Here is a 6,495-nt window from a genome sequence, read left to right as displayed (position 1 = left end):
TACACTGTATTATGTCCATCTCACCCAAATTGTCACCTACGTTACAGACATAGCACAAGATGTCTCATGTAACAACAGGGAGTTTCCGTTAGCTAATAATTGTGTGATACATAGTCATGTGAAGTGAAGTATATTAGCACCAGTACATACGAGTATTTAAGATGTGTGGGGAGGTTTTTCTCAGCTGCGGAGTTGTATACTACGTCAACGCGTATCTGTTATGATTGTTGTTTTCAGATACATTAGGTTAAACTAGGTGTTGAGTTTCTGAAAGGGGACATTCCTAAAAAGGAAAGTTCACATCATAGACAGTGCCATGAACTGAGCTGCTTGAATGAGAGTTGAGGAGGGAGGGATTGAGGTAGCTGTTACATTGAGCTCAACTGATTGATTCGGTAAGTATTTCTTGAATGCTAGGCATTGTTCCAGGCACGGATGGGCTACAGGTGATCCCGACAGACTTGTCCTCTGCAACCATGGAGCTTATATTCCATTTGGGGTGGTAGACAATGAACAAATGAATAAATGATCAAGACAGATTCAGACAGAGGTTAAGTACGATGAAGAAAATACAACAGGATGATATAACAGAGTAGTGAGGAAAGTGATGGCTAGAAAAGACTGTCTGGGGAGATGACATGCAGCAGAGGCCTCAGTGACACAAGGGAGTAGCTTTACCATCACGTAGAGAAAGACTTGCCAGCAGAGACCGTTAGGCTGGAGTGAGCTAGTACGCTTGTGCATGAGGACAGTAGAAAGGCCATCATGATGGAAGCATGGCAAAGAAGCAATGTGGGATAAGATGAGACAGGAAAGAATGGGATGGGTCAGACCTCTAGGCCATGGGAAAGAGTTCAGGGTTTAATATGATTGTAGATTGGACCCCTCGCTTCCTGCCTGATCAATTCTGGTCGTACTGTATGTAATCTGTTTTCATTGTCCACTTGTTCCTAGGTTGTAGCTTCAGGTCCATCTTCCCTCCTTTCTCTCCTCCTAACTCCTGTTCTGAGGAATCCACGATCTTTCAAAAAGGAAGACTTCATGTCTGAGGGATTATTTGGAGAAAATACATACCCTGTGGTGCATTTGCCCTTCCTCAGAAAGTATAACTGTTCCTTATGTGTGTCTATTTTGCAACTAATAGAATACTAGTTCTGAAACTAAAATCTAAATATGAGAAGCTTTATTTCCTCTCTTACTGTGTTGGTGCCAAGGTCAACTCATCAATGTGGCATAGGACCTTGGGCCATCCATACTTTTAGGGGTTCACAAAAATGTTCTAACTTATCTTAAAATTAGAAGAAAAAAATGAACTTTTAGGTTAGCGAAAATGAGTAATATTAATATATTCATCTTTATACCATTGCAGTCAAAAAATTAAAAAAAAATTTTTTTTTTTATAGAAGAAGAGTCCCATGAAGGCAAAAGTGCATAGGGCCCACGAAAGTAATAATATAGCTCTCACTGGTGCTTATATGGTTACAGATACTAAGGTAATCTTTACTCTTCAATATAATTATTATTCTCACAGGAAAACATTTTATTTTGTTCAATCTAGTTTATTGATTTAGTGAACTGTAAACTATTTGAATAGTAATTTTTTTTTAAGAGTTTATTTATTTGACAGAGAGACACAGAGAGAGAGGGAACACAAGCAGGGGGAGTGGGAGAGGGAGAAGCAGGCTTCCCGCGGAGCAGGGAGCCCGATGTGGGGCTCGATCCCAGGACCCTGGGATCATGACCTGAGCCGAAGGCAGACGCTTAATGACTGAGCCACCCAGGCGCCCCTGAATAGTATTTTTTTGAGAAAGATTTTATTTATTTATTTGAGAGAGAGAGCACTGAGGGAAAGGGACAAGCACACTCCCCACTGAGCAGAGAGCCAGACGTAGGGCTAAATTCCAGGACCCTGAGATCATGACCTGAGCTGAAGGAAGACGCTCAACTGACTGAACCACCCAGGTGCCCCAGTAGTAATCCCTTAATAGTGAAAAAATTTTGTGTATCCCATAGATGTATATTAATTTATAAAAAAATATACAGCTACCAATGTACTATTACATTGTATGAAATACAACATAGTTATATAAGTAGATAAGTTAAAGGCTAGATTAAAGATGAAATAATGCTTAAATAATTTTTAAAGTTATTAATGATAAATAAAATGTTCATTCTTTTTTTTAAAGTTTTATTTATTTATTTATTTTAGAGAGAGAGAGAGCAGGGGGAAGAATAGAGGGGGAGGGAGAGGAAAGAATCTCAAGCAGACTCTGTGCTGAGCTTGGAGCCGATGTGGGGCTCAGTCTCATGACCCTGAGATCATTACCTGAGCCAAAATCAAGAGCTGGACGCTTAACTGACTGAGCTATCCAGGCACCCCATAAAACATTTATTCTTAATAAAGTTATTGATAATTGTTTTTAGTGAAAACAATATAAGTGAATATGCTTAATCTCTACAAAAGTCTTATTTTTACATTTAGTGATCTGAGAATTAAAGTTTCAGCTTTTTAAATCTGGTTTTAAGGACTAACATAGATGAAAAAATATTCCACAAAAAATCTATATATTCCAATGGAATGAGTACATCAAGGGAAGCACTTAGGAAACTCTGATACTCGTTTTTCAGTTGCATACCAATTATGCAAACATTTTGCTGAAATTCAGCAACTTGGTACCTTCTTGGGTACCAATCATTTGTTTTTGAAACTTAATCAGAAGTGGTTGCACTGTTATACTTTTAGCAGTGTGTTCAAGATCCACTGAAATCATCATATAGAAGATTTTTAAACAGATTATAAAACGTTAATTATTTTTTTAAATTAAGAAGCTGTTATGAGAGTATTTATAGAAGACATATTTACATCTGTTAAAATGCAGCAAAATCACATAACAATGGAAACATCTCTGAAGATTCATTTTTAAAATGCTTTTGCTATATTAATATTAATGAGAAAGAGTGAATCACTCATTATTAAAACATCAACTTAATCTTGATGGGATGAATTAAAAAATATTTCTTTTTTCAAAAAATATCTACAAGGTAGCATTCTAGTGAGGCCCACTTACCACTACAGCAAAGTTCAGCAAATTTTGAGCACTTATCTAACTTGTAAGAGAAAATTGCATAAACTACCTTTTAATTCAACAACCATTTTAAGTACCTCCACAAGATAACCAGTGAACTTCTTTATATGACAAAATGATCATGGTCGTTGTCTTCCTCATTATAAAATACTTAAAGGTTATAACACTTGAATAATAAATTTTAAAATTCACTTAACAGAACAAGGAAACTGCAACACATTGCAAAATACTGAAAGGGAACCCAAGAGTGATGGAGGAATTCTTAAAGAGCTTTGGGTGATAAAATCTACCATTGGTCTACCTTACCCACATCGTAGGATCCATGCCTTCCTGATATACAGAGGCGGTGAGGGTGCCAGTGTAAATATGTATATTAAAGATTAGTACAGCTTAACTTATTTTCTATTTTTTAGACAAGAAATAGGAGGCTTGATATTTTCCCCTTGCAATAATGAATTATTAGGCTCTGGAAACCACTCTTGTAAACTGCCATTGGGTGTTTCTCATCTTTTTTTTTTTTTTTTTAATTTTTATTGTAGTTGTCTTTTCCTAACGTATTTACTATGACATCGATTCCTTTTCTTATTTTTTGCCAATCAGAATGTTCTTCAAAAATGACAACAAATAAACACAGAGATTACAATTTCTAAATGGTTTATGCATTTATACAGATTCTTCTCGGTTTCTCATACCAGTTGAAATTAATAATAGAGATTAATTGAAGAAAAATTCTTTCTGCAATTAAAAAGCAATTTTCTAAAGGCTTTATTATTCAAAAAGAACTAGACTAAATTAGCAAAAAATATTCAGAAAGCTATGAAATATGCACATCCTTAAGACTGAGCAAACAAGTTTTGATCCTGAACAATAAAGATATTTTTTCACTTTTTGTTTGCTTCTATAAAAACACTGCATACTGAAACAGTAGAAATATGTTGTATGCTTATCAACCAAAAATATCAGAAGATAGAATAGTATTTCTATGGCTTTAGCAGTATGAAAGGCTAGAGAAGCAAATGTTACTTATGTCAAATTGGAAATTTTAAAAAGTAAAATGGCATTATCTAACTTACTGAAGATAGGAAACCAGAGGGCAAAGAGGGATTAGCATTTCAGAGACAAAATATTAGAAAAAGTGTATATTAATAGCTGAGATAAAGTCATTCAATTGACTACTTTCATTTCAAAGTCTGCTATAACATTAATTGCTAGGAATTCAATTCACATTTGAATCAAAACTTGGTGTAGAAGAATATTCCTGAATGTTTTAAGAATTTACTAGGAATCCATTATTCATTAGTATTACCTATTACTTTTATTCAAAATAGCGGGAGAAAGTTTGGGAAAATAAGGCAGTTTTGAAGTAGCATTGTAGATTTTTTTTTTTTTTTGAAGTAAATGGCCACAAAAAAATTCTATTCAGCTCATCAAATTTGCCTTGGCCTAATCCATATTTACCAACTTACTTCCTCCTAGCTATTTTCATCATTTTCTATCATTAAACTAAGACAGTAGTTCTCAGTCTTGAAACCAGCAGAAATAACCCCCTGAGGGAAGTAATAACTACCTACCTCTTTGACCGCGCCTTCTCTGTCTACTTTGAGGCTTCTTCTTCCTCCTTCTGCACCCGAAATGTTCCTGACTGAGGTTAGTTCAAGTCTTTACTCTTTACTTTTCATACCCTTGCCTCTGATAATCTCATTTACCCTGTGATTTCAATTATTGCCTCCCTGAAGAAGAATCCCAAATAGTTGACTCTAGCTGAGACTTTGCAAGCTATAGGCTCACATTCCAACTTTCTGCTCATCACCTACATTTGGATACACTACAAGCAATACAAACGCAGTGTCTACAAAACCATACGCAAGGTCTTCCTATATCATCAGTTTAACTCCTCTGTTTCTGTTAATGCTGACCCAACTCCCCTACCTATGTTGTCTTGATACTCAGCTCTTTGAATCCTCTGTCTCCCCTCTTACTGTCCCATCCTTACTAACATCACATGCATTATTTTTAATAACATCTTAACTAGTCTCCTTACTTCCAATTGAGAAACAGGTCAACTTGAATCATCATTCTGAAGCATGGCTTTAATCATGTTCCATATCTTCTTTAAAAAAGCTTTGTTTGCTTCTGACTACTTTCAGAAGGATGTTCGAATTCCTCAATCTGCTATTCCAGAATTTAATGATGTGTCATACTTCTCTAGATTCATTTCCCATCATCCTATAACTTTTAGCTTATACACTAAAGTTGAATTTTATTACTTTGTGTTTCCCCAGTATAACATTCAATACCTTGCTCCTTTACCTTTGCTCATATTGTGTATCCTATCTCTAGGTTGAAGTACTGAACAACCTTTAAATCCTAGTTCAAATTAAATCTTTTCTAAGAAGCTTTACCTGATGGCTCCAGCTTAGCTGTGATCTCTGATTTATTTAGTTTGAATTATTCCTATGGGCTCCATGATGTAACAGAAAGGGTATGGGCTTTGAACTTCTCTATATCTATACCAAAGTCATTCTTTAGCTTTGTGACAATAGGACACTTATTTAACTATTTTAATTCTTGGTTTTAACATCTATAAAATGAGAATAGTACAGCTTACCAAGAAGTTCAAAAGAATCCTGTGTGATATGATTCATGCCACCAAGAGAGAAGCCAATTGAGTGGCTACTTCTCAGGATAAGAAGATAGAATTTTCATTCATTCAGATATATTAAATGCCAACTAAGGACCATGCACTTTAAAATAGAGAGTGATGAACAAGATAAATATAGTCCCTGCCTCCACGGAGCTAATAGTCCTAGAGTCTAATTTCACTGCAGCCCCAAGTCTAGTCTTCTACTTTGCAGAAAGACCTGAAATTGATTGGATTAGTAAATATGACTCTTGCTAAAAATATCACTAACACTGATACATAAAATCAGAATAGCAACTTCTTATTTATACTGAAGACACAACTGTCAAACAAACTGACTACTTGACATGGTTTAACCAGGTAGCTACATGGAATCAGAATGAGAAGGGGGAAAGACTCAAATATTTGATAGTCTTGAGCTCTAATAGCCAGATGGGGCAATCTCTCAAACAGGAAGATAGATTTTCTTTCTTCATACATGTCTATAGAGAGATGGCACCTGGGATATCAAGTATAAGAGAGACCCTAGAATGATAGCCCTCTCCTATTTTCTTCAGCTTCCTGAATAATTTGCAGACAAGATTCCCAAATATTCCAATGGATCTTAAAAGTAGGGATGAAAATGCTTGCCACAGATCTCTGCACAAGGTATGTCTCATGGTGAAGCTGGTGGTAATGATGAAAGAAAAAGACAGAACTATGAGCTAAATTTTGAGCAGGACTTATGAATCCTCAAGTGGCAAAGAGAAATCAGTGGATAGAAAATGA

This window comes from Mirounga angustirostris, unplaced genomic scaffold, assembly GCF_029215605.1.
Source record: "Mirounga angustirostris isolate CCGP_5_RB_7025 unplaced genomic scaffold, mMirAng1.0.hap1 SCAF_3, whole genome shotgun sequence".
NCBI lineage: Eukaryota > Metazoa > Chordata > Mammalia > Carnivora > Phocidae > Mirounga > Mirounga angustirostris.
Note: the sequence above shows the minus strand (reverse complement) of the source record.